At 48.5% G+C, this 9,532-nt stretch overlaps 1 protein-coding gene across 1 annotated transcript in view; it reads right to left on the reverse strand.

Moving 5' to 3' along the window:
• The window catches only part of EFCAB6 (EF-hand calcium binding domain 6), a 274,701-nt gene that overhangs the window by 193,125 nt on the left and 72,044 nt on the right, over nucleotides 1-9,532 (reverse strand). The gene's annotated exons all lie outside the window — the stretch shown is intronic.

Consider the following 9,532-nt stretch of genomic DNA (forward strand, 5'->3'; position numbering starts at 1 on the left):
TCTGATGTAAAGCAATAAGTCTCATACACAATTCATTCCCTTTTAAGGCCATATGAAAAAAATCTTTTTTGTTAATTGATACTTAAAAACTACAGTTCTGGCATAGCTGGACTTGTACAATTTTTATTTTTCACAGCCATATGCAAACTATTTTTACTAGGAGCTGGAAAATATGACTGTATATTTCAACCCCTCTAAATTTTTTAAAGATATCACAGAAAAGTTTTGTAGAGACTTCTCCAAATTCAGCAAATGAGATCCATTGGGCGCACAGACGCGCCCAGCATTCAGATAAGCCCTGTGGATGCACGGGGGCACCCAGTTGTGCTCTTGCCCTTAAACTACTTACATTCAAAGGAAAGAAGCACAGAGCTATGTGAAGGAATCCTTCCACAGCCCCGGAAGGAGGTACCATTTCCCCAATGTCAAATAGGGAAACTGACTGCTCCTTGCTCACTCTCCACCCCTTGTTATTACCAAGGACTGCTGACTCTGCACAACCCAGCCACATGCTGCAGCCACCCACCTCCTTCTTTCCAGCTTACTCCTTTGGGTGCCCAAAGCCCACTGCCTTGACCTACCAGGCCCTCCCCTGGACTCCTGCCTCCCTCCACACTCCTCCACTTCTCCCAGCTTCACTTCCTTCCTAACCCTTCCGTCTGCACCTTGCCGCTTCACATATATGCTTGATTCCCTCCTCCCCTCTGTCCCCTCCTACTCTCTGGGTGAGACCCTAACCTGGGGTAAACCCAACTCACTGCCTCTTCCAAACCCATCCAAATGGCTTGAGGTAGCTGGATAGAAACACACCATGAGCACCTCCCTGGCTCTCCTAACTTGAGACCATTAACTCCAACAGGACAGGTGCTGCACGGTAACCCCTCTTTACTGCCATGGTCCACCCGCACACATCATCACTCTCACACACACATGCACGGATATTCGCATGCACACACACCTGCATATACTCACACACACTCACAGCATCACTCACACACACACACATCTGTGCATATACTCTCACACACCTGCATATACTCACGCACACACTTACACTATCACTCAGACATATATTCACACACACACATACATGCAGACACCTGCATATACTCACACTCACACCATCACTAACCACATATATTCACACACATGCACATCCTAACACACACCATCACTCTCACACAATTTCACTCACACATGCACATATACACACACACCTGGATATACTCTCACTCACATGTATATTCACACACACATACATGCACAGATACATGCACACACACCTGCATATACTCACACACACATCACTCACATTCACACCATCACTCACATACACATATATTCACACACACATGCATATACTCACATACCTGCATATACTCACATTCACACCATCACTCACATATATTCACACACACATACACATACACACACACCTGCATATACTCACACACACACCATCACTAACCACATATATTCACACACATGCACATATACTCACATGCACACACACCTGCATATACTCACACACTTGTCACTCACATACACATATATTCACACACATGCACATTACTCATACACCTGCATATATTCACACACACACCATGCCTCACATACATATATATTTACACACAAACCTGCATATATTCACATACACCATCACTCACATATACATATATTCACATGCTCATATACTCATACAAACCTGCATATATTCTCACACACTCACACCATCACTCTCTCACACATATATTCACACACATGCACATATACTCACACACACACCATCACTCAACACATATATTCACACACATACACGCACATATACTCACATACACACATACCTGTACTTACACACCATCATTCTCACACATGTATATTCACACACACACACCTGTGCATATACTCACATGCACACATACTTGTATATATAATCACACACACCAACACTCACACCCACACTCGCATGTACCCCATCCACGCAGCCATTCTCACCTTCTCCACTCTCCTAATCTCCAATGTCTCCTTCCACCTCCTTCTGCTTTACTGACAACCTTACCTCTTGTTTAACAGAGAAAACAGAAACGACTGAAAGACAGCGTTCCTATTCCCCACCCCCACTGCAGCTGGTCTGGCTCCACCCCCAGATGAGACAGGTGCCTCCCAACCTGTTGTAAGGGATAAAGGGTTGAATAACTGTAATCCTACCTACGGCCAGGCAGGGCTACGCGCCACATGTGACCCTGAGCCTGTCCCCATGCAAGGAAGTGCTCCTACCCACCCTACTCACTCTCGGCTCACCCCGTGAAGATGAGCTGCTGTCTCCAAAACAAAACCTCCCTCCTTGCCTCACCTCTTCCCCTAGTCACCTGTTCCACTAGACTGAAATCCCCTCTCAAGATTATCTCCAATGTGTCCTCCTGTCTTAAAATTTCTCCAGGCCTGGTACAGTGGCTCTCTCCTATAATCCCAGCAATTTGGGAGGCTGAGGCCGGTGGATCACCTGAGGTCTGGAGTTTGAGACCAGCCTGGCCATCAGGGTGAAAACCCGTCTTTACTAAAAACATAAAAAAATTAGCCAGGCATAGTGGCATATGCCTGTAATCCCAGCTACTCGGGAGGCTGAGGTAGGAGAATCGCTTAAACCCCAGAAGTGGAGGTTGCAGTGAGACAAGATCGCACCACTACACTCAAACCTGGGAAAAAACAGTGAAACTCCTCTCAAAATTGGGATGGTTAAAAAAAAAAAAAAAAACTCTCCAATCACTGTTCTTGAAGGTGTGACCAAAGACCAAAGTCTTCTCCCTTGTCAAACCCAAGGGCTGCTTCTCAGTCCTCACCTTGCTGTCCCCACAGCCGCCTTTGACACAGCTGCTTGACCCTTCTTCCTTGAAGCACTTTTGCTACTTGGCTTCCAGAGCCCACTCTCTGTCCTCCTCCATCCTCCCTGGAGTCTCCTTCTCGGTCTCCCTTGCTGGTTCCTCCTCCTCTTCCCATCTCTAAGCCTGGAGCATTTTAGGACTCAGTCTTCAGGACGATACTGACATCTTGGTGGTTCAATCCTGTGGCTTCAATGTCCCACTGATGACTCCCAAATGTCTGCCTTGAGCCCTGGCTGCTTCTCAGAGCCCAGCTTTGAATATTCAACTGCCCATTTGATGTCCACCTTGCAACTCTAACAGACATCTCAGGTGTGTCAAACCCAAGCTGCTCTCCCCACAGTCTCCTATGCCAATAAATGGCAAATCCATTCTACTGGCTTCTGTTTTGCTCACATTCCATTTACAGTCTACCAGGAGAGCCCATCAGCCCCTCCCGCCAAACCATTTCCAGAATCAATCATGTCTTACCACCCCCACCCTGCTTCCCCCTCTTCCCCTCCGCACCCTGGTCTAGTCCAAGCCTCTCTCTTGGTCCTCCAGCCTCCACACTTGACTCCGCAAAGCACAAGGAGTTTCTGTTTAAATGTAAGCCTGAGCATGCCCGCCTCGCTCAAAGCACCCCAGGGCTCCCACTCTACTTGCTGTGATCCACCAGGCCCCACCGACTGGCTCCTGGCCACCCCTTGGCCATGTCTCCCTCCACCCATCCCCCACCTGCTGCTTTCTGGCCATACCAGACTCCACTGCTCGGCCCCCTCCTGCCTCAAGGCGGTGGCACTTGCTGCTCCTTCTGCCTGGAACATTCTTCCCCCCCGACGCTCACTGGCTGACTCCCTAGCTTCATTCAGGTCTTGGCCCAGATGTCATCTTATCAGAAAGGCCCTCCCTAATCACTGTGCAAATTAGGACTCCCCACCCCCAATACCCTTATCTTCTCTCCAAAGTCCTCCTCAACTGACATCGCCTCCTTCTGTCTTCATGGTCCTATTCCCCCCTTGAGGGTAGGGTTTGTTCATGGCCCCAGCTCTAGGACAGCATCTGGCACAGTGTGGACACTGAGCGAGTATCTGTTGGAATGAGTGAATCTGTCTCCTCCTCACCTGCGTGGAAAAGAGCCATGCTCTATGGAAGCCTTGTAATATGTCTGCAAATACCTCCTTAGCCGAATGGCCCACACATTCAGGACCAATCCTGAGTGCAGTAACGATGACATTCAGTGTCAATGCCATGACGATGACAGTAACATGATCTTCACACAGACATGAACTGAACAAATCTCTGTTATGTGCAGAGCCCCGTGTTTAATTCTACACCACCACCCTGACATAGAGAACAACTGACAACTAGCGAACACTGGCTAACATGGCCTCAGTTTCCAAAACCGGGAAAGCCGAGTGCAGATGAGAGGCAACAGCACCAGCAGAAGTAAAGCCGGCTCCAGTGCCTCTGTCCACACCACTGCTCTGTCTAAAAGAGGGAGCCCCAGCCACTAACAGCGCCTGCTCCTGTGGCCAAATAAAAATCTCAGCACTTCTGCTGCTGCCAAAGCCGGATTCACCTCCTTCGGTAAAATGGAGGACATGAGGCGATGCGCTTTTTTAAAACCCCAGAGCAACCCATATGGATCTCCAGCGTGAGCGCCGGGAAGCGGCAACCTGGCAGCGAGCTCACACCCACCAGAGCGACGTCTCCAAGGCTCTTATCATTTGTCAGACTGAAGTTTGGCAAGGCTGAAGAATTGAGCTGCAGATGGTGAGGCTTATCAAAGGCAACAAAGTTAGGGCCGTGGTGTCCAAGACTTGTCCCACACAGGGAAGGAGAGAAGAAAAAAGTAAGAAGAAGGAATAAAGTGGCTAAGCAAAGGCCCCCGACAATAGTGACTGTGCCCACACCACCCACCCTCCTCTTCCAGCCACGGTCTTCGGGCTCCAGCCATGCTGAGTGACTTTGAATTCACAAGCGTATCGGGGCTCTTCTCACCTGCTGTGAGCTCCTGTTTACAGGTGGTCTGACCCCTGCCTTATCTACCCCTTCTCACTCTGCCTCAGCTATGGGGCCTCTTCCTTCTTTCTTACACGCACCAAGCTTGCTCATGCCTCCCTCCCTGCCTTCATTCAGGTCTCCATCCCACGCCACCGCTCGGAGGCCTTCCTCACTCGCCTGTTTGAAAGCGCACCTTCATCCCCTGCTGGCCACTTGCTTCATTTTTTTTCTTAGCATTCATCAACACCTGGACCATTTCCTATTTATTCCTGTAGCTGTTTATTGTTTTTCTTCCTCCACTGAAATGTAAATTCCATGAAGCAGGAACTTGGTTTTGTTTGCTGCTGTGTCTTCAGGGCTCAGACACAAAGGATGCCCTAAGTATGTGCAGAGTAGACTCACATGCTGCGTCTGCCCCTGTCCCCTCTGGGATGGGATTTGGTATCTTCTCTTCTGGCCTTCCCAATTACCCTTCCATCCAGTCATGGGTGGAACCCCGACTTTCACATTTATTTCTGTCTGCACTTGGTAACTAGCTCCTTCCCTGGAGGCAGAGAGGCCTGGCCTTGGCTCTGGGGTCATTCCATTCCCAGCCTTCCTGGCGGGAGGAGTGCTTCGAGAGCCAAATCCATCGAGACAGGGAAAAACCGCTGCACAGGTAACAAAAGGGGAGAGGGCCCTGCTTCTTGCATCCTCCCTCCGAACCGGTGTGCTTCTCAGAGAAGAACATCTTGCCCCCAGTATCACCTGACATCATTACCCAGAGACACCTAACTCGCTTCATTCCAGGTGTGGCTAACTACTGCCCACCACCTGATTTCCTACACCTGCAAGCTAAGAATGGCTTTAACGTTTTTAAACGGTTGGAAAAAAAACAAAAGAAGACTAATATTTCATGACATGTGAAAGGTATGTGAATTTCAAATTTCAGTATCCATAAATCAACTTTATTGGCACGCAGCTACACCCACTCACTTACATATTATCTATAAGGACTGCTTTTCCCTCCCAGGGCCGAGTGGAGCAGTTGGGAAGATACTGACTCCTGAGCCCTTTATGGAAGGAGTTCACTGACCCACGCATGTTTTACTCCCCAACCCCACACACCGCCCTCGCCTACTTACATCTGCATGGATGAGGAAGTTTCAGGGGAGTTCTTTGTGCACAAACATGAGGAAAAGTGCTAAAGATTTTAAAAGAAGACCAAAGCAACAGCTAAGTATGCCTTCCGTTAAAGGCTCAGAATGGGCCTGCATGGTCCCACAGTCTCGTCCCAACTCTCTCGCCCCTCTCCTGGCCACAGACCTGGTCCCAGCCCTACCCTGCACAGCCCTCGCCAAGCCTGGCACTGCTTCCAGCTTGGATCCCTGAGCCCTGCTTGGGCTGCATACTGGCCCTGCATCTGAGCAGGGGCTGCCTTCCGTCACCCTGACTGCAACCCAGCCCCTCCACTGCACCCGGGCCCCCACCACAGCACTGCAGAGCCTGGGAGCAGGACAGCATCTGACCCTCTAGGTGTCCTTACAGCCAGATCTGGGTAGCTGCCCAGAACTTGGCATGACAGCTGAAGCAGGCGATCTAGGGGAGGACCGTGCGACCAAACTCACTGGGCTCTTCTGCACAGAGAGCAAGGCTGGGAAACACCCAACAGAAAGCTCTAAAGGTCCAAAGTGCAGCTGCGTAAGCCGAAGCCCATTACCTAACATTTAAAGCAAGGAAATGAAGCCCCCTGTCACAGAGGAGTAAAGTAAAAGGAGGAAGTGATCACTAAAAATAAAAATAATAAATTTTCATAAAAAGTAATAGCAAAACTTAAATCAAAATATTCATTTAAAAAGATTTAGGTAAGGATGAAAGGCAGAATTATAAATGTTACTACAAGAAGCAGAGACTGTCTGACCTTTAAGATGAAAGCCGGAGAGTGGGGAAAATAAACCCTCTCCCAGGCAGGTGGTTTGCCCCATTGACAGGGCACATAACACTGTTCTGGGCTGGAGCGACCCCCACTGGACAATCCCAGTGTATCAAATCGTCTCTGCATCCCTCCTCTCCACAGGGGACCTGAAGGGCAGAATGACGTAGTGACTAGTCACAGGCTCTGAAATGAGACTTTGAATCCCAGCTCTGCACCTGTTACTCAGGTAACCTGGGGAAAGTGGCCTGATTCCTCTAACTTCAGCTTCCTGGCCTGTGAAATGAGAATGAATAAGGATACTGTATAGGTGTGTGTTTAAGATGAAAGCAGCATGGATCCAGGTGCTTCACATACGGAACACATTCAGCAAATGGTTGTGAAATGAGAATTGGTGACTGGGATCAAAGGCCAAGGATAGAGTTCCAATAACCAAATAACCACACACCCATGTTAGGGAATTTACTCTCCCCAACCCCAGTCCCTCCTTCACCGCTCACCCTCCACAGCCCCATTGCCCAGACTAAGATAACAGAAGCCTAGAGACGGAGGAAGATCTTGAGTCAGCAGGGGTCCGGAGCCAAGAACAGGGCCTGTGTCAATTACGTGGATGCATGAGTGGGTGGGTGGATAGATGATGAATGGATGGATAGACAGATGGGTGAATGGGYGGGAGGATGGATGATGGATAGATAGGTAAATGGATGGATGGGTTGAAAGGATGAATGATGAATGAATGGATAGACAGATGGGTGAATGGGCAGGAGGATGGATGATAGACAGATAGGTAAATGAATGGATGGATGGGTGAAGGGATGAATGATGAATGATGAATGGATGGGTTATGGATGGAAGGATGATGAATGATGAATGGATGGGTTATGGATGGATGGGTGGGTGAGTGGATGAATGGATAGATGATGAATGGATGGATAGACAGATGGGTGAATGGGCGGGAGGATGGATGATGGATAGGTAGGTAAATGAATGGATGGGTGAAGGGATGAATGATGAATGATGAATAAATGGGTTATGGATGGATGGATGATGAATGATGAATGGATGGGTTATGGATGGATGGATGAAGGAGTGGATGGGTTATAGATGGATGGATGATGGATGAATGAGTGGATGGGTTATGGATGATGGATGAATGAGTGGATGAATGGATAGATGGATGGATGAATGAGTGGATGGGTTATGGATGGATGGGTTATGGATGGATGATGGATGAATAAGTGGATGGGTTATGGATGGATGGATGAATGGATGGATGAATGAATGGATGGGTTATGGATACATGAATGGATGGATGATAGGTGAATGAAGGGATGGGTTATGGACAGAAAGGTGAGTGGATAATCAATGAATGTATGCATGCATGGGTTATGGACATATGGATGATGGATAGATGGGTGGATGAATAATGGATGATGAATGAATAGATGGATGGATTATGGACAGATGGATGGGTGGATAGATGACGAATTAATGGATGGATGAGTAATGGATAGATGGATGGGTGGATGGATGATGAATGAATGAATAAATGGGTTATGGATGGGTGGATAGGTGAATGGATGATGGATAGATGAGTGGATGGATGAACGGATGGATGATGAAGGAATGGATGGATGGGTAATGGACAGATGGATGGGTAGATGGGTGATGATGGATGAATGGGTGGGTGTATGACAGATAGATGGGTGGATGGATGGGTGAATGGATGAATGGGTGAATGGATGAGTGGATAGGTAGACGGGGAGATTGCAGGCCAAGACAATCCTTGTAGAGACAGGGCAGGAAAAAAAGGGTAGATAGGCATCTCATTTCCAGTTGATTCAGTGATCTGCTCTGCACCTACCTGGGAAGAGGAGCTGAGAATTGGACAGAGACAGCAGAGCACGGCATAAGCAGCAGCTGAAAGCAGCCTAAACATCTATTGTTGGTATGGACAGGACTTGTGAATTTTCCATGAGTTAAGAGGACACCAAAAAAGATAGAAAGCTTGGGCTGTCCTGCTCCTAAGGGACTGCCCATCAGGAGAGGGGACCCCAGCCACCAAAGGATGTGAGCTGGACCACCAGGAGTGGGAGCTGAGGTGGTCCAGAGGGGGCTAGGTCAGGGCCAGTCTTCCTCAACAGGAAACCATGAAGCTCAGATGCCCCCAAAGCACTGTCCTATTTACCCACCATGGGCCCTATAGGAGAGCTTCCCAGGTAAGGGAGAAAGAGACATGCTCTGCTTCTCCAGCCCTCAACACAGACCCCATGGTCTGGGGGAGAGAGGAAGCAGAAAGAGGGAGGGGAGTTACAGCCAGTGAGCAGGCCCCTCCCTGCAGGGCCTCCGGCTGGGAGGAACTGAGAAGGGCATGCTGAACCAGCCCACACTGGAGGTTTTGAGTGAACTCGCCTGTACTGGACTCATTTGGACCTAAATGTGACCAGAGAGGCACCAGATCTGCCTAAGACATTGCTATGGGAAAAGAGGGAGATTCAGCAGTGCCTGATGGAGAAAAGTGAGAGCAGAGAAATCAAACTACTTCATATTTGTCCACCACGGAGTTCAGATGGTTCCATAAACTGCTAACCATGGATGCTATTATTACTCCAGAGTTCTTTGTTTAAAATTCTTTTTATAGCACTTTGAGCTCCAGGAAGGAAAACTGTGAACTCAAATAAATCCGACCACCCAGGCTTTTAAAGAAGATGAGAAAAGGCTGAATGTTTCCTCTCTGAAGCCCAGAATTCCCATT

The sequence above is a fragment of the Sapajus apella genome, unplaced genomic scaffold (genome assembly GCF_009761245.1).
Source record: "Sapajus apella isolate SASKATOON/1434 unplaced genomic scaffold, GSC_monkey_1.0 scaffold123, whole genome shotgun sequence".
In the NCBI taxonomy this organism is placed as follows: Eukaryota; Metazoa; Chordata; class Mammalia; order Primates; family Cebidae; genus Sapajus; species Sapajus apella.